The sequence below is a fragment of the Pseudophryne corroboree genome, unplaced genomic scaffold, assembly GCF_028390025.1.
Source record: "Pseudophryne corroboree isolate aPseCor3 unplaced genomic scaffold, aPseCor3.hap2 scaffold_330, whole genome shotgun sequence".
Classification (NCBI taxonomy): Eukaryota; Metazoa; Chordata; class Amphibia; order Anura; family Myobatrachidae; genus Pseudophryne; species Pseudophryne corroboree.
The window spans coordinates 88,297-108,240 of record NW_026969985.1 but is presented as its reverse complement, the minus strand read 5'-3'; the positions used below and the strand labels follow the sequence as shown (position 1 = coordinate 108,240).

The 19,944-nt window shown below is 37.9% G+C and overlaps 4 non-coding genes across 4 annotated transcripts; all 4 read right to left on the bottom strand.

Moving 5' to 3' along the window:
• Positions 1-13,842: 13,842 nt before the first annotated feature.
• Positions 13,843-14,006, bottom strand: LOC135018894 (U1 spliceosomal RNA). The gene has a single exon (XR_010216523.1). It is a non-coding gene; the product is annotated as a U1 spliceosomal RNA (small nuclear RNA).
• A 152-nt stretch (positions 14,007-14,158) lies between these two features.
• LOC135018793 (U1 spliceosomal RNA) lies at positions 14,159-14,322 on the bottom strand. Its single transcript, XR_010216427.1, has one exon. It is a non-coding gene; the product is annotated as a U1 spliceosomal RNA (small nuclear RNA).
• Positions 14,323-14,996: 674 nt separating this feature from the next.
• On the bottom strand, positions 14,997-15,159 carry LOC135019000 (U1 spliceosomal RNA). Its single transcript, XR_010216619.1, has one exon. It is a non-coding gene; the product is annotated as a U1 spliceosomal RNA (small nuclear RNA).
• Positions 15,160-15,311: 152 nt separating this feature from the next.
• LOC135018768 (U1 spliceosomal RNA) lies at positions 15,312-15,475 on the bottom strand. The gene has a single exon (XR_010216402.1). It is a non-coding gene; the product is annotated as a U1 spliceosomal RNA (small nuclear RNA).
• Positions 15,476-19,944: the final 4,469 nt, after the last annotated feature.

Here is a 19,944-nt window from a genome sequence, read left to right as displayed (position 1 = left end):
GGAAGAAACATCTTACAAAAACTCTCCAGATTATTGACTACTTAAAGTTTTTCTAGGAAACGTTCTAGATGAATGCTTATTAGCCTTTGTCAGTATGTACTTTTGCAAAGTGTCGCTGTGGCGCAATCAGTTAGTGTGTACGGCTATTAACCAAAAGGTTGGTGGTTCAATCCCACCCAGGGATGTAATTGACCTTGTTATCAGATTTTGGTGATCTTTAAGTAGACAAGTCAAAATTTCAAAAACCCCTGTTATGGTGTAGGGTACCTGGCCTTCTCTGATGTAATCAGAGTTAGATTTGATTCAGTGATTTTATAAAAACAGCTAGGAAGCACAATTTAGCAGTGGTTTGCAGAGAAAAAGAAATATGCTGGCAAAAAAATCCAATTGAGTGATTAAACAGCTCTTCATTTTCTGGCTTTATTTTTATGCTAACAAATTTGTTCTCTGAAAAGTGTCCACAAAGCCAAGTATCTGATTAACATCTTTGTAGGGATGGTTTTTCACCTATTACTAAATTAAACTTGCTTCATTGGAAAGGCAGCAAGATGCATCCTCATTTCAATATCTACTGAAATAATACAGGTTGACACCAGGAAACATTAACGCCACTGCATCCTTGCTGCTTTCTCATGTGGAAGTCTGTTTAATGTGAAAACAAGGTGATATCTAATTAGCACACAGGTAAGGAATTAAGAAAATCTTTATTTAAGGGTGAAGATGTTTCTCACAAAATCGTTGCCCCAATGCATCATTGAAATTCAAGCTGGAAAGATGATTTTAATATATCACTTGTACATTTTGTATTGCTCTTCTGGTGACAATGTAGTTTGTTTTTGTCAATTACCATTTTAATAATAGGGTAAAGAAAATTAAGTGGATTTTTGAAAGAAAACAATACTGTCAATATACTATTAAAACAAATTAAAATGGGAAAAGTTATTGTACTTTAAGTAAAAATAAAAGAGCAAAAATATCAATCCCAGTTTTGGATTACTTTAATTAACAAAAAAAAAATGCATATAGCAGAGGATAGTTTCAATCTGCCTACCTCTGGGTTAAGGGGCCCAGCATGCTTCCATTGCAGTACTCTGCTGCACATGTAAGTGCAAGAGATCCTGAAGCACTCACTCATCATGGGAAAGTACCAATGCGTTTCTTCATTGGTTGATGGAAGAAACATCTTACAAAAACTCTCCAGATTATTGACTTTTTAAAGTTTTCTAGGAAACGTTCTAGATGAATGCTTATTAGCCTTTGTCAGTATGTACTTTTGCAAAGTGTCTCTGTGGTGCAATCGGTTAGTGTGTTTGGTTATTAACCAAAGGGTTGGTGGTTCAATCCCACCCAGGGATGTTATTGACCTTGTCATCAGATTTTGGTGATCTTTAAGTAGACAAGTCAAAATTTCAAACCCCCTCTTATGGTGTAGGGTACCTGGCCTACTCTGATGTAATCAGAGTTAGATTTGATTAAGTGATTTTATCAAAAAACAGCTAGGAAGCACAATTTAGCAGTGGTTTGCAGAGAAAATGAAATATGCTGGCAGAAAAATCCAATTGAGTGATTAAACAGCTCTTCATTTTCTGGCTTTATTTTTATGCTAACTAATTTGTTCTCTAAAAAGTGTCCACAAAGCCAAGTATCGGATTAACATCTTTGTAGGGATGGTTTTTCACCTATTACTAAATTAAACTTGCTTCATTGGAAAGGCAGCAAGATGCATCCTCGTTTCAATATCTACTGAAATAATACAGGTTGACACCAGGAAACATTAACGCCACTGCATCCTTGCTGCTTTCTCATGTGGAAGTCTGTTTAATGTGAAAACAAGGTGATATCTAATTAGCACACAGGTAAGGAATTAAGAAAATCTTTATTTAAGGGTAAGATGTTTCTCACAAAATCGTTGCCCCAATGCATCATTGAAATTCAAGCTGGAAAGATGATTTTAATATATCATTTGTACATTTTGTATTGCTCTTCTGGTGACAATGTAGTTTGTTTTTGTCAATTACCATTTTAATAATCGGGTAAAGAAAATTAATTGGATTTTTGAAAGAAAACAATACTGTCAATATACTATTAAAACAAATTAAAATGGTAAAAGTTATTGTACTTTAAGTAAAAATAAAAGAGCAACAATATCAATCCCAGTTTTGGATTACTTTAATTAACAAAAAAAATGCATATAGCAGAGGATAGTTTCAATCTGCCTACCTCTGGGTTATGGACCCAGCATGCTTCCATTACAGTACTCTGCTGCACATGTAAGTGCAAGAGATCCTGAAGCACTCACTCATCATGGGAAAGTACCAATGTGTTTCTTCATTGGTTGATGGAAGAAACATCTTACAAAAACTCTCCAGATTATTGACTATTTAAAGTTTTTCTAGGAAACGTTCTAGATGAATGCTTATTAGCCTTTGTCAGTATGTACTTTTGCAAAGTGTCGCTGTGGCGCAATCAGTTAGTGTGTACGGCTATTAACCAAAAGGTTGGTGGTTCAATCCCACCCAGGGATGTAATTGACCTTGTTATCAGATTTTGGTGATCTTTAAGTAGACAAGTCAAAATTTCAAAAACCCCTGTTATGGTGTAGGGTACCTGGCCTTCTCTGATGTAATCAGAGTTAGATTTGATTCAGTGATTTTATAAAAACAGCTAGGAAGCACAATTTAGCAGTGGTTTGCAGAGAAAAAGAAATATGCTGGCAAAAAAATCCAATTGAGTGATTAAACAGCTCTTCATTTTCTGGCTTTATTTTTATGCTAACAAATTTGTTCTCTGAAAAGTGTCCACAAAGCCAAGTATCTGATTAACATCTTTGTAGGGATGGTTTTTCACCTATTACTAAATTAAACTTGCTTCATTGGAAAGGCAGCAAGATGCATCCTCATTTCAATATCTACTGAAATAATACAGGTTGACACCAGGAAACATTAACGCCACTGCATCCTTGCTGCTTTCTCATGTGGAAGTCTGTTTAATGTGAAAACAAGGTGATATCTAATTAGCACACAGGTAAGGAATTAAGAAAATCTTTATTTAAGGGTGAAGATGTTTCTCACAAAATCGTTGCCCCAATGCATCATTGAAATTCAAGCTGGAAAGATGATTTTAATATATCATTTGTACATTTTGTATTGCTCTTCTGGTGACAATGTAGTTTGTTTTTGTCAATTACCATTTTAATAATCGGGTAAAGAAAATTAATTGGATTTTTGAAAGAAAACAATACTGTCAATATACTATTAAAACAAATTAAAATGGTAAAAGTTATTGTACTTTAAGTAAAAATAAAAGAGCAAAAATATCAATCCCAGTTTTGGATTACTTTAATTAACAAAAAAAATGCATATAGCAGAGGATAGTTTCAATCTGCCTACCTCTGGGTTATGGACCCAGCATGCTTCCATTACAGTACTCTGCTGCACATGTAAGTGCAAGAGATCCTGAAGCACTCACTCATCATGGGAAAGTACCAATGCGTTTCTTCATTGGTTGATGGAAGAAACATCTTACAAAAACTCTCCAGATTATTGACTTTTTAAAGTTTTCTAGGAAACGTTCTAGATGAATGCTTATTAGCCTTTGTCAGTATGTACTTTTGCAAAGTGTCTCTGTGGTGCAATCGGTTAGTGTGTTTGGTTATTAACCAAAGGGTTGGTGGTTCAATCCCACCCAGGGATGTTATTGACCTTGTCATCAGATTTTGGTGATCTTTAAGTAGACAAGTCAAAATTTCAAACCCCCTCTTATGGTGTAGGGTACCTGGCCTACTCTGATGTAATCAGAGTTAGATTTGATTAAGTGATTTTATCAAAAAACAGCTAGGAAGCACGATTTAGCAGTGGTTTGCAGAGAAAATGAAATATGCTGGCAGAAAAATCCAATTGAGTGATTAAACAGCTCTTCATTTTCTGGCTTTATTTTTATGCTAACTAATTTGTTCTCTAAAAAGTGTCCACAAAGCCAAGTATCGGATTAACATCTTTGTAGGGATGGTTTTTCACCTATTACTAAATTAAACTTGCTTCATTGGAAAGGCAGCAAGATGCATCCTCATTTCAATATCTACTGAAATAATACAGGTTGACACCAGGAAACATTAACGCCACTGCATCCTTGCTGCTTTCTCATGTGGAAGTCTGTTTAATGTGAAAACAAGGTGATATCTAATTAGCACACAGGTAAGGAATTAAGAAAATCTTTATTTAAGGGTAAGATGTTTCTCACAAAATCGTTGCCCCAATGCATCATTGAAATTCAAGCTGGAAAGATGATTTTAATATATCACTTGTACATTTTGTATTGCTCTTCTGATGACAATGTAGTTTGTTTTTGTCAATTACCATTTTAATAATCGGGTAAAGAAAATTAAGTGGATTTTTGAAAGAAAACAATACTGTCAATATACTATTAAAACAAATTAAAATGGTAAAAGTTATTGTACTTTAAGTAAAAATAAAAGAGCAAAAATATCAATACCAGTTTTGGATTACTTTAATTAACAAAAAAAAATGCATATAGCAGAGGATAGTTTCAATCTGCCTACCTCTGGGTTATGGACCCAGCATGCTTCCATTACAGTCCTCTGCTGCACATGTAAGTGCAAGAGATCCTGAAGCACTCACTCATCATGGGAAAGTACCAATGTGTTTCTTCATTGGTTGATGGAAGAAACATCTTACAAAAACTCTCCACATTATTGACTTTTTAAAATGTTTCTAGGAATCGTTCTAGATGAATGCTTATTAGCCTTTGTCAGTATGAACTTTTGCAAAGTGTTGCTGTGGCGCAATCAGTTACTGTGTAAGGCTATTAACCAAAAGGTTGGTGGTTCAATCCCACCCAGGGATGTAATTGACCTTGTTATCAGATTTTGGTGATCTTTATGTAGACAAGTCAAAATTTCGAAAACCCCTGTTATGGTGTAGGGTACCTGGCCTTCTCTGATGTAATCAGAGTTAGATTTGATTCAGTGATTTTATAAAAACAGCTAGGAAGCACAATTTAGCAGTGGGTTGCAGAGAAAAAGAAATATGCTGGCAAAAAAATCCAATTGAGTGATTAAACAGCTCTTCATTTTCTGGCTTTATTTTTATGCTAACAAATTTGTTCTCTGAAAAGTGTCCACAAAGCCAAGTATCTGATTAACATCTTTGTAGGGATGGTTTTTCACCTATTACTAAATTAAACTTGCTTCATTGGAAAGGCAGCAAGATGCATCCTCATTTCAATATCTACTGAAATAATACAGGTTGACACCAGGAAACATTAACGCCACTGCATCCTTGCTGCTTTCTCATGTGGAAGTCTGTTTAATGTGAAAACAAGGTGATATCTAATTAGCACACAGGTAAGGAATTAAGAAAATCTTTATTTAAGGGTGAAGATGTTTCTCACAAAATCGTTGCCCCAATGCATCATTGAAATTCAAGCTGGAAAGATGATTTTAATATATCATTTGTACATTTTGTATTGCTCTTCTGGTGACAATGTAGTTTGTTTTTGTCAATTACCATTTTAATAATCGGGTAAAGAAAATTAATTGGATTTTTGAAAGAAAACAATACTGTCAATATACTATTAAAACAAATTAAAATGGTAAAAGTTATTGTACTTTAAGTAAAAATAAAAGAGCAAAAATATCAATCCCAGTTTTGGATTACTTTAATTAACAAAAAAAAATGCATATAGCAGAGGATAGTTTCAATCTGCCTACCTCTGGGTTATGGACCCAGCATGCTTCCATTACAGTACTCTGCTGCACATGTAAGTGCAAGAGATCCTGAAGCACTCACTCATCATGGGAAAGTACCAATGTGTTTCTTCATTGGTTGATGGAAGAAACATCTTACAAAAACTCTCCAGATTATTGACTATTTAAAGTTTTTCTAGGAAACGTTCTAGATGAATGCTTATTAGCCTTTGTCAGTATGTACTTTTGCAAAGTGTCGCTGTGGCGCAATCAGTTAGTGTGTACGGCTATTAACCAAAAGGTTGGTGGTTCAATCCCACCCAGGGATGTAATTGACCTTGTTATCAGATTTTGGTGATCTTTAAGTAGACAAGTCAAAATTTCAAAAACCCCTGTTATGGTGTAGGGTACCTGGCCTTCTCTGATGTAATCAGAGTTAGATTTGATTCAGTGATTTTATAAAAACAGCTAGGAAGCACAATTTAGCAGTGGTTTGCAGAGAAAAAGAAATATGCTGGCAAAAAAATCCAATTGAGTGATTAAACAGCTCTTCATTTTCTGGCTTTATTTTTATGCTAACAAATTTGTTCTCTGAAAAGTGTCCACAAAGCCAAGTATCTGATTAACATCTTTGTAGGGATGGTTTTTCACCTATTACTAAATTAAACTTGCTTCATTGGAAAGGCAGCAAGATGCATCCTCATTTCAATATCTACTGAAATAATACAGGTTGACACCAGGAAACATTAACGCCACTGCATCCTTGCTGCTTTCTCATGTGGAAGTCTGTTTAATGTGAAAACAAGGTGATATCTAATTAGCACACAGGTAAGGAATTAAGAAAATCTTTATTTAAGGGTAAGATGTTTCTCACAAAATCGTTGCCCCAATGCATCATTGAAATTCAAGCTGGAAAGATGATTTTAATATATCACTTGTACATTTTGTATTGCTCTTCTGGTGACAATGTAGTTTGTTTTTGTCAATTACCATTTTAATAATCGGGTAAAGAAAATTAAGTGGATTTTTGAAAGAAAACAATACTGTCAATATACTATTAAAACAAATTAAAATGGTAAAAGTTATTGTACTTTAAGTAAAAATAAAAGAGCAAAAATATCAATACCAGTTTTGGATTACTTTAATTAACAAAAAAAAAAATGCATATAGCAGAGGATAGTTTCAATCTGCCTACCTCTGGGTTATGGACCCAGCATGCTTCCATTACAGTCCTCTGCTGCACATGTAAGTGCAAGAGATCCTGAAGCACTCACTCATCATGGGAAAGTACCAATGTGTTTCTTCATTGGTTGATGGAAGAAACATCTTACAAAAACTCTCCACATTATTGACTTTTTAAAATGTTTCTAGGAATCGTTCTAGATGAATGCTTATTAGCCTTTGTCAGTATGGACTTTTGCAAAGTGTTGCTGTGGCGCAATCAGTTACTGTGTAAGGCTATTAACCAAAAGGTTGGTGGTTCAATCCCACCCAGGGATGTAATTGACCTTGTTATCCGATTTTGGTGATCTTTATGTAGACAAGTCAAAATTTCGAAAACCCCTGTTATGGTGTAGGGTACCTGGCCTTCTCTGATGTAATCAGAGTTAGATTTGATTCAGTGATTTTATAAAAACAGCTAGGAAGCACAATTTAGCAGTGGGTTGCAGAGAAAAAGAAATATGCTGGCAAAAAAATCCAATTGAGTGATTAAATAGCTCTTCATTTTCTGGCTTTATTTTTATGCTAACAAATTTGTTCTCTGAAAAGTGTCCACAAAGCCAAGTATCTGATTAACATCTTTGTAGGGATGGTTTTTCACCTATTACTAAATTAAACTTGCTTCATTGGAAAGGCAGCAAGATGCATCCTCATTTCAATATCTACTGAAATAATACAGGTTGACACCAGGAAACATTAACGCCACTGCATCCTTGCTGCTTTCTCATGTGGAAGTCTGTTTAATGTGAAAACAAGGTGATATCTAATTAGCACACAGGTAAGGAATTAAGAAAATCTTTATTTAAGGGTGAAGATGTTTCTCACAAAATCGTTGCCCCAATGCATCATTGAAATTCAAGCTGGAAAGATGATTTTAATATATCATTTGTACATTTTGTATTGCTCTTCTGGTGACAATGTAGTTTGTTTTTGTCAATTACCATTTTAATAATCGGGTAAAGAAAATTAATTGGATTTTTGAAAGAAAACAATACTGTCAATATACTATTAAAACAAATTAAAATGGTAAAAGTTATTGTACTTTAAGTAAAAATAAAAGAGCAAAAATATCAATCCCAGTTTTGGATTACTTTAATTAACAAAAAAAATGCATATAGCAGAGGATAGTTTCAATCTGCCTACCTCTGGGTTATGGACCCAGCATGCTTCCATTACAGTACTCTGCTGCACATGTAAGTGCAAGAGATCCTGAAGCACTCACTCATCATGGGAAAGTACCAATGTGTTTCTTCATTGGTTGATGGAAGAAACATCTTACAAAAACTCTCCAGATTATTGACTATTTAAAGTTTTTCTAGGAAACGTTCTAGATGAATGCTTATTAGCCTTTGTCAGTATGTACTTTTGCAAAGTGTCGCTGTGGCGCAATCAGTTACTGTGTAAGGCTATTAACCAAAAGGTTGGTGGTTCAATCCCACCCAGGGACGTAATTGACCTTGTTATCAGATTTTGGTGATCTTTATGTAGACAAGTCAAAATTTCAAACCCCCTCTTATGGTGTAGGGTACCTGGCCTTCTCTGATGTAATCAGAGTTAGATTTGATTCAGTGATTTTATAAAAACAGCTAGGAAGCACAATTTAGCAGTGGGTTGCAGAGAAAAAGAAATATGCTGGCAAAAAAATCCAATTGAGTGATTAAACAGCTCTTCATTTTCTGGCTTTATTTTTATGCTAACAAATTTGTTCTCTGAAAAGTGTCCACAAAGCCAAGTTTCTGATTAACACCTTTGTAGGGATGGTTTTTCACCTATTACTAAATTAAACTTGCTTCATTGGAAAGGCAGCAAGATGCATCCTCATTTGAATATCTACTGAAATAATACAGGTTGACACCAGGAAACATTAACGCCACTGCATCCTTGCTGCTTTCTCATGTGGAAGTCTGTTTAATGTGAAAACAAGGTGATATCTAATTAGCACACAGGTAAGGAATTAAGAAAATCTTTATTTAAGGGTGAAGATGTTTCTCACAAAATCGTTGCCCCAATGCATCATTGAAATTCAAGCTGGAAAGATGATTTTAATATATCACTTGTACATTTTGTATTGCTCTTCTGGTGACAATGTAGTTTGTTTTTGTCAATTACCATTTTAATAATCGGGTAAAGAAAATTAAGTGGATTTTTGAAAGAAAACAATACTGTCAATATACTATTAAAACAAATGAAAATGGTAAAAGTTATTGTACTTTAAGTAAAAATAAAAGAGCAAAAATATCAATCCCAGTTTTGGATTACTTTAATTAACAAAAAAAAACGCATATAGCAGAGGATAGTTTCAATCTGCCTACCTCTGGGCTATGGACCCAGCATGCTTCCATTACAGTACTCTGCTGCACATGTAATTGCAAGAGATCCTGAAGTACTCACTCATCATGGGAAAGTACCAATGTGTTTCTTCATTGGTTGATGGAAGAAACATCTTACAAAAACTCTCCAGATTATTGACTATTTAAAGTTTTTCTAGGAAACGTTCTAGATGAATGCTTATTAGCCTTTGTCAGTATGTACTTTTGCAAAGTGTCGCTGTGGCGCAATCAGTTAGTGTGTACGGCTATTAACCAAAAGGTTGGTGGTTCAATCCCACCCAGGGATGTAATTGACCTTGTTATCAGATTTTGGTGATCTTTAAGTAGACAAGTCAAAATTTCAAAAACCCCTGTTATGGTGTAGGGTACCTGGCCTTCTCTGATGTAATCAGAGTTAGATTTGATTCAGTGATTTTATAAAAACAGCTAGGAAGCACAATTTAGCAGTGGTTTGCAGAGAAAAAGAAATATGCTGGCAAAAAAATCCAATTGAGTGATTAAACAGCTCTTCATTTTCTGGCTTTATTTATATGCTAACAAATTTGTTCTCTGAAAAGTGTCCACAAAGCCAAGTATCTGATTAACATCTTTGTAGGGATGGTTTTTCACCTATTACTAAATTAAACTTGCTTCATTGGAAAGGCAGCAAGATGCATCCTCATTTCAATATCTACTGAAATAATACAGGTTGACACCAGGAAACATTAACGCCACTGCATCCTTGCTGCTTTCTCATGTGGAAGTCTGTTTAATGTGAAAACAAGGTGATATCTAATTAGCACACAGGTAAGGAATTAAGAAAATCTTTATTTAAGGGTGAAGATGTTTCTCACAAAATCGTTGCCCCAATGCATCATTGAAATTCAAGCTGGAAAGATGATTTTAATATATCACTTGTACATTTTGTATTGCTCTTCTGGTGACAATGTAGTTTGTTTTTGTCAATTACCATTTTAATAATAGGGTAAAGAAAATTAAGTGGATTTTTGAAAGAAAACAATACTGTCAATATACTATTAAAACAAATTAAAATGGTAAAAGTTATTGTACTTTAAGTAAAAATAAAAGAGCAAAAATATCAATCCCAGTTTTGGATTACTTTAATTAACAAAAAAAAAATGCATATAGCAGAGGATAGTTTCAATCTGCCTACCTCTGGGTTAAGGGGCCCAGCATGCTTCCATTGCAGTACTCTGCTGCACATGTAAGTGCAAGAGATCCTGAAGCACTCACTCATCATGGGAAAGTACCAATGCGTTTCTTCATTGGTTGATGGAAGAAACATCTTACAAAAACTCTCCAGATTATTGACTTTTTAAAGTTTTCTAGGAAACGTTCTAGATGAATGCTTATTAGCCTTTGTCAGTATGTACTTTTGCAAAGTGTCTCTGTGGTGTAATCGGTTAGTGTGTTTGGTTATTAACCAAAGGGTTGGTGGTTCAATCCCACCCAGGGATGTTATTGACCTTGTCATCAGATTTTGGTGATCTTTAAGTAGACAAGTCAAAATTTCAAACCCCCTCTTATGGTGTAGGGTACCTGGCCTACTCTGATGTAATCAGAGTTAGATTTGATTAAGTGATTTTATCAAAAAACAGCTAGGAAGCACAATTTAGCAGTGGTTTGCAGAGAAAATGAAATATGCTGGCAGAAAAATCCAATTGAGTGATTAAACAGCTCTTCATTTTCTGGCTTTATTTTTATGCTAACTAATTTGTTCTCTGAAAAGTGTCCACAAAGCCAAGTATCGGATTAACATCTTTGTAGGGATGGTTTTTCACCTATTACTAAATTAAACTTGCTTCATTGGAAAGGCAGCAAGATGCATCCTCATTTCAATATCTACTGAAATAATACAGGTTGACACCAGGAAACATTAACGCCACTGCATCCTTGCTGCTTTCTCATGTGGAAGTCTGTTTAATGTGAAAACAAGGTGATATCTAATTAGCACACAGGTAAGGAATTAAGAAAATCTTTATTTAAGGGTAAGATGTTTCTCACAAAATCGTTGCCCCAATGCATCATTGAAATTCAAGCTGGAAAGATGATTTTAATATATCACTTGTACATTTTGTATTGCTCTTCTGGTGACAATGTAGTTTGTTTTTGTCAATTACCATTTTAATAATCGGGTAAAGAAAATTAAGTGGATTTTTGAAAGAAAACAATACTGTCTAAATACTATTAAAACAAATTAAAAAGGTAAAAGTTATTGTACTTTAAGTAAAATAAAAAGAGCAAAAATATCAATCCCAGTTTTGGATTACTTTAATTAACAAAAAAAATGCATATAGCAGAGGATAATTTCAATCTGCCTACCTCTGGGTTATGGACCCAGCATGCTTCCATTACAGTACTCTGCTGCACATGTAAGTGCAAGAGATCCTGAAGCACTCACTCATCATGGGAAAGTACCAATGTGTTTCTTCATTGGTTGATGGAAGAAACATCTTACAAAAACTCTCCAGATTATTGACTATTTAAAGTTTTTCTAGGAAACGTTCTAGATGAATGCTTATTAGCCTTTGTCAGTATGTACTTTCACAAAGTGTCGCTGTAGCGCAATCAGTTAGTGTGTACGGCTATTAACCAAAAAGTTGGTGGTTCAATCCCACCCAGGGACGTAATTGACCTTGTGATCAGATTTTGGTGATATTTAAGTAGACAAGTCAAAATTTCAAACCCTCTCTTATGGTGTAGGGTACCTGGCCTACTCTGATGTAATCAGTTAGATTTGATTAAGTGATTTTATGAAAAAAAACAGCTAGGAAGCACAATTTAGCAGTGGGTTGCAGAGAAAAAGAAATATGCTGGCAGAAAAATCCAATTGAGTGATTAAACAGCTCTTCATTTTCTGGCTTTATTTTTATGCTAACAAATTTGTTCTCTGAAAAGAGTCCACAAAGCCAAGTATCTGATTAACACCTTTGTAGGGATGGTTTTTCACCTATTACTAAATTAAACATGCTTCATTGGAAAGGCAGCAATATGCATCCTCATTTCAATATCTACTGAAATAATACAGGTTGACACCAGGAAACATTAACGCCACTGCATCCTTGCTGCTTTCTCATGTGGAAGTCTGTTTAATGTGAAAACAAGGTGATATCTAATTAGCACACAGGTAAGGAATTAAGAAAATCTTTATTTAAGGGTGAAGAGGTTTCTCACAAAATCGTTGCCCCAATGCATCATTGAAATTCAAGCTGGAAAGATGATTTTAATATATCACTTGTACATTTTGTATTGCTCTTCTGGTGACAATGTAGTTTGTTTTTGTCAATTACCATTTGAATAATAGGGTAAAGAAAATTAAGTGGATTTTTGAAAGAAAACAATACTGTCAATATACTATTAAAACAAATTAAAATAATAAAAGTTATTGTACTTTAAGTAAAAATAAAAGAGCAAAAATATCAATCCCAGTTTTGGATTACTTTAATTAACAAAAAAAAATGCATATAGCAGAGGATAGTTTCAATCTGCCTACCTCTGGGTTATGGGCCCAGCATGCTTCCATTGCAGTACTCTGCTGCACATGTAAGTGCAAGAGATCCTGAAGCACTCACTCATCATGGGAAAGTACCAATGTGTTTCTTCATTGGTTGATGGAAGAAACATCTTACAAAAACTCTCCAGATTATTGACTTTTTAAAGTTTTTCTAGGAAACGTTCTAGATGAATGCTTATTAGCCTTTGTCAGTATATACTTTTGCAATGTGTCTCTGTGGCGCAATCAGTTAGCGTGTTCGGTTATTAACCAAAAGGTTGGTGGTTCAATCCTACCCAGAGACGTAATTTACCTTGTTATCAGATTTTGGTGATCTTTAAGTAGACAAGTCAAAATTTCAAACCCCCTCTTATGGTGTAGGGTACCTGGCCTTCTCTGATGTAATCAGAGTTAGATTTGATTAAGTGATTTTATAAAAGAACAGCTAGGAAGCACAACTTAGCAGTGGGTTGCAGAGAAAAAGAAATACGCTTGCAGAAAAATCCAATTGAGTGATTAAACAGCTCTTCATTTTCTGGCTTTATTTTTATGCTAACAAATTTGTTCTCTGAAAAGTGTCCACAAAGCCAAGTATCTGATTAACACCTTTGTAGGGATGGTTTTTCACCTATTACTAAATTAAACTTGCTTCATTGGAAAGGCAGCAAGTGATGTCATCCAAGCAGTGGGTCAAAGTTGGCTTCATCCCTCGTCTGCTTATGAAAAGAGAAAAGGGATATGCAGGGCATGGCGGCCTTTTGCGACGCTTGGATGACCCCTAGTTCGCATTAAACACCCCCACCCTCCTTCGGTGTGGGGCTCATGTTGGCCATGCCCCAGCCCCTAAAGCATTCAAGCTGATTTCTTGCAGCAGCTGGGTACTGTAACAGCTCCAGAGCTGCTCTGTAAGGCAAGTAAAAGGGTGTGGGCCCTGCAGCACTACCTGTAGTTTGCATTGTGCATTGGAAGGCACAAAGTAAGCAGACGGGAGGAGAAGTCAGGATAGTGCACAAGGTTATAGAAGGGATGGGCTCAAGAAAAGAGAAGTGGAAACAGACAGCATACTAGGCTGGAGAGAGACCTGAGACAAAGAGATCTGAATTATACGAGAGCCGTCCAGGGGAAACACAAATTATGCAGTCAAGTTTCCCACATTTGGGGAAATCGCAAGGGGCAGCACACCCAGAGTGCAATGGGTGAGCCTTGCCCTGGGAGAAGCACCTTCATGATCATAGTATCTCACCTGGCAGGTTAGTAGGAGTTGGGCTAGAGCTGGAGATGGGGCGCTGCTCGGGCACTACCTTTCAAGTGAAGGAGATCCAACTGAGGCAGCACAAGGGAACTCTCAAAAGAAGAACATGGCTAGAGGAAGATCTGAGACAAAGAAATCTGACTTTTACCAGAGCTGACTAGAGGAAAGCACAAACACAGTCCACCACTACCACAAATAATGCAGTCGAGTTTCCCACATTTGGGGAAATCACAGGGGTCAGCATACCCAGAATGCAATGAATGAACCTCACCCTGGGAGAACAATCTTCATGACAATAGTATCTCCTATGCAAAATAAGTATGATTTGGGATAGGGCTGGGGAGGGCCGTTGCTCAGGCACATCTCTGTCAAGTAAAGGAGATTCAACTGAGGCAGCACAAGGGAACTCTCATCTGGGGACAACAACTGCAAGGAGAACACATATTTTCAGATGAACATGGGGTGGCAGAAGGCTGCCTAATACTGAAGCACCCCCAAACAACAAACCAAATGCAACAACTAGTGCAAGCATTCCTGGGGGATGGCCTGCAGCAGATGGATTTGAATATGGTGATGTCATCCAAGCAGTGGGTCAAAGTTGGCTTCAACCCTCGTCTGCATATGAAAAGAGAAAAGGAGCGTGCAGGGCATGGAGGCCTTTTGTGGTGCTTGGATGACCCCTAGTTCACATTAAGCACCCCCACCCTCCTTCGGTGTGGGGCTCATGTTGGCCATTCCCCAGCCCCTGAAGCATTCAAGCTGATTTCTTGCAGCAGCTGGGCACTGTAACAGCTCCAGAGCTGCTCTGTAAAGCAAGTAAAAGGGTGTGGGCCCTGCAGCACTACCCGTAGTTTGCATTGTGCATTGGGAGGCACAAAGTAAGCAGACGGGAGGAGAAGTCAGGATAGTGCACAAGGGTATAGAAGGGAGGGGCTCAAGAAAAAAGAAGTGGAACCAGACAGCAAACTAGGCTGGAGAGAGACCTGAGACAAAGAGATCTGAATTACATGAGAGCCGACCAGGGAAAACTCAAATTATGCAGTCAAGTTTCCCACATTTGGGGAAATCGCAGGGGCAGCACACCCAGAGTGCAATGGGTGAGCCTTGCCCTGGGAGAAGCAACTTCATGATCATAGTATCTCACCTGGCAGGTAAGTAGGAGTTGGGCTAGAGCTGGGGAGGGTCGCTGCTCGGGCACCCCCCTGTCAAGTGAAGGAGATCCAACTGAGGCAGCACAAGGGAACTCTCGAAAGAAGACAAAGGCTAGAGGAAGATCTGAGACAAAGAAATCTGACTTTTACCAGAGCTGACCAGAGGAAAGCACAAACACAGTCCCCCACTACCACAAATAATGCAGTCGAGTTTCCCACATTTGGGGAAATCACAGGGGTCAGCATACCCAGAATGCAATGAATGAACCTAACCCTGGGAGAACAATCTTCATGACCATGGTATCTCCTATGCAAAATAAGTATGATTTGGGATAGGGCTGGGGAGGGCCGTTGCTCAGGCACATCTCTGTCAAGTAAGTTGCATTTGATTTGTTGTTTGGGGGTGCTTCAGTATTAGGCAGCCTTCTGCCCTACCATGTTCATCTGAAAATATGTGTTCTCCCTGCAGTTGTTGTCCCCAGATGAGAGTTCCCTTGTGCTGCCTCAGTTGAATCTCCTTTTGGAGAAGACCTCAATAAGATTGTAGCTGATCTGGCTACTGCTAAAACAGCTTGCCTACCTAGTATGACTCCTACCACGCAGAAGGCTAAAAGTACTTTTCTTGGCCCTTTCATCCTCCAGGTAAAGCGTACCCAAGGTCAGGCATACCCAAAGCAAGCTCATGTTTCCAGACCTGCCAAGCCCAGACTGAAGCAATCCTGGGCTGCCCATCAGCCTGCTTCCAAAACGGACAAGCCTGCCGCATGACGGTGCAGGCCTCCCTCTGGGGGATCCCAGGGTGGGGGGCCCGACTTCTAGGTTTGGCAAAGAAAGGTATAATTCTAAGCTAGAGAATTCTGTTTGGAGCTCACCTTGTACTTTGTGAAGAAATAATCAGCATTGTGGCTGAGCAGATACATGTAGTGTGTGGCTGCAAACTGCATGGATCTGCTGCGTTGTAATGCTGATTCTTTTTTTTTGCAAAGTACCAATAGCTTCATATAATGTTCACAATTTTTATGCAGGATCAAATAGCTCAATAGGTAGGGTGTTTGATTAGAATTCAACAGGTTATAGGTTTGAATCCTGGGTATGGTAGTTTGAGATGTGTTATTTAATAAAGTATGTTGTTCTGACTGCCGGCATCCTATCACCTGGGATATCATACTAAATAAATGGAGTTGATCAAATTTATTTTTTTTTAACTAGGGACAATTTCCAGATACTTCTCTTTATAACTGAGATTGCCCCCTGGAACTTCACATCAGTTGACAACTATGCATGAGTGGGCAGTGCTTGCCCTGGATCTGTCCACCCATTTATGTGCCGCCATAAAATAAAGCATGACTAACAGTTATCCTGGGCGTACACTACACAATTATCTGTCAGGCTATCTATCCAGTCTGGATGGATGGAATGAAAATCTGGTAATGTATAGGAGCAAATGTCAATTAACCATTTGCTCCCAAACACTAGAAAAGTGGTCAAAAATGGTCATTACACAAATTGGTTAAACCCAAAATTTAACCAATTTGTTTAGGGGACCATTTTTGTCCATTTTTTAGTGTTTGAGAGTAAATCGTTGATGGTCATTTGCTCACATAGATAACCGGATTTCTATTCCAACCAGCCAGTGTTGGAGAGATGGTCTGCCAGATTACATAATGCATACCAGAGCCATAACTAGACTTTTTGGTGCCCTGTGACAGAGAATTATATGCCCTCCCCCCCATTTTTGCAATATGGACAAAAGGCGCATGCCTTGTGGGGAAGGGGCATAACAAGATTGGTCTCAGAGAAAGCACATGAGATATGAAGATATATCTAGTATACTTGACACTCAATGGTTTGTGGTATTGCAGGGGTGCCCTCCTTAAATGCATATACAGTCACACATGGCATGTTTGTGTAAATGGCATATCAGCAGTCAGCACTAACTGGTGACATGCCATTTGTACAAGTAAGCCATGTGTGACTAATATATAAACATACTTTATTAAATAACACCTCAAACTATCATACCCAGGATTCAAACCTATAACCTGTTAAATTCTAATCAAACACCCTACCCATTGAGCTACTTGATCCTGCATCTATTCTAACCTCCAAAAACAGATTCAGTTGCATTTTCCAGCGTGTTTTGTTTGCGCCTTTGCAAATGTCTTACATCGACAAACTTATTTAGTACTATTTTGCAAATAGGGTTACATTGTCGCAACATTGTGTTCCCTAATTGCTTGATTTTTTAAATGCAAAAATTGATAAAGACACCTGATAATTGCTCTGTGGAGTCTTCTTTTGTGTCTACTTCTTATCTACATTTAATTCCCTACCTATAATCAAGGCATTTTTAAATGCTGGGTGCTGCCAGGACGTGAGGCCTACCTAGTCTTTAGATCTGAATTTGAATGTACTTGTGAACTAACTTAATTTCCTACTTCTAAACTCATTCCTAAATTCACTACTTACATTAATCCTGTAGTTGGGCATTTTGAGCCTTCAATTGTGGGCATTGTTTTGTGTCCAGACCAGCAGCTGGTGGTGTGCATTTGCTGGAAAGGCATCGAAGACCTCCGATATGCTGCATCTCCTGATGTGTGTCTGCCTCAAGTGGCTGTCAGCAAATGCATGCTAGACACCCCATTCCAAGCTGATTGTGACATCACGGAACATGCATCATAGAACAGGCATGCTAGAACATGGGTCTTCAACCTGCGACCCTCCAGCTGCTGTGGAACTACATATCCCAGCATGCCCTGCCTCAGTTTTAGCATACCTTAATAGCAAAACTGTGGCAGGGCATGCTGGGATGTGTAGTTTCACAGCAGCTGGAGGGCCACAGGATGAAGACCCATGTGCTAGAACCAAACCGCAGGTACATTGAATGCTAGCAAGCTGAATGTTTAAATCCTTTTTGTTCCGCAGCATTCCAATGTGGAAGATTCCATGGAACCAGAGATTATTCCATTGAGAAGGACATGCTGCCTGGATGACTGTACTGTGCAAATTAAATCACGGAGCCAGTTGGCTTGTGGGTGGCTCTGGTGACTGGGTGGTTGGGTGGGCGGTGTGTCGGAGGTGGAGCACATGCAAATGAATGTGTATCATCCAGCTAGTGAGAGAGAAAACTCATGCAGGAGTGTGCCTGCTTGTCAGTGAGTTATGCACCTTGCCAGACGTCAAATCTACATGGAGCAACTGGAGGGGACAAGAGCAGGTTTGGAAAATATACACAGAAGAGCATATATGCTGGCGCATTCTCCATGATTGTGTCAGCTTATGTTTTGGTGCACTGCACTTTCCTCCACTAAGTTTTAGCCATTTTGTTTAAACGCAAGTGTAGTTGCTTCTCGCTCTTTTGGCTGTGATATTGTATTGTGGTTGAAGAGTCTGCTGGAGGGATTGTTTTCTTCATTGGCGAGAGACTGAAGATATTCCAGGATGGAAGGCTTGGGAACACTATCCGTTTTTCAGTTGTGGAAGAGTTGAAAGACCGGATTGGACTACATTCTATAGTAAAGGGTATCTTTGTATTTATTAATCCTCCCTTTATATGTGTCTGTCTTTCAATAAAGCTTTGGGCTTGTGATTCCGTCACCCTCTTACACTCCACACCCATAGCCTTATTAACTATTGTATTGTTTAAATGTATAGTGCAGTTCATGATTTATAGTGTAGGCTGACCTGTACTGTAGTTCTTGAACTGTACTATACCGACAGCATTTGTATTGTGTTTTGGCTGTGCTGCAACACAGTACTTATGTGTGTAATGTTTATGTATGTTTTTTTGCTTCTTTATGTCAATAAAGACTGCTTTTTCAATCCAATATCTGAAAACAATCAATGTTTATCTTTGATGGCAATAGAAGTGGTATGATATTTGCTGCTTTTGAAAGGCAATATCTGATATGTCCCCTATCTGGGAACCATATATTAAATGGCTTTTCAGAAAAGGGAGATGGGAGAAGAGCTTTCAGTACTTGTAGGACCGATGCACATTTCCTATTCTAGCCTCCAAAAACAGATTCAGTTGCATTTTCCAGCGTGTTTTGGATGCGCCTTTGCAAATGTCTTACATCGACAAACTTATTTAGTACTATTTTGCAAATAGGGTTACATTGTTGCAACATTGTGTTCCCTAATTGCTTGATTTTTTAAATGCAACAATTGATAAAAACACCTGATAACTGCTCTGCGGAGTCTTATTTTGTGTCTACTTCTTATCTACATTTAATTCCGTACCTCTAATCAAGGCATTTTTAAATGCTGGCGGCTGCCAGGACGTGAGGCCTACCTAGACTTTAGATCTGAATTTGAATGTACTTGTGAACTAACTTAATTTCCTACTTCTAAATTCATTCCTAAATTCACTACTTACATGAATCCTGTAGTTGGGCATTTTGGGACTTCGATTGTGGGCATTGTTTTGTGTCCAGACCAGCAGCAGGTGGTGTGCATTTGCTGGAAAGGCATCAAAGACCTCCGATATGCTGCATCTCCTGATGTGTGTCTCCCTCAAGTGGCTGTCAGCAAATGCCTGCTAGACACCCCATTCCAAGCTGATTGTGACATCACGGAACATGCATCATAGAACAGGCATGCTAAAACATGGGTCTTCAACCTGCGACCCTCCAGCTGCTGTGGAACTACACATCCCAGCATGCCCTGCCTCAGTTTTAGCATACCTTATAGCAAAACTGTGGCAGGGCGTGCTGGGATGTGTAGTTTCACAGCAGCTGGAGGGCCACAGGATGAAGACCCATGTGCTAGAGCCAAGCCGCAGGTACATTGAA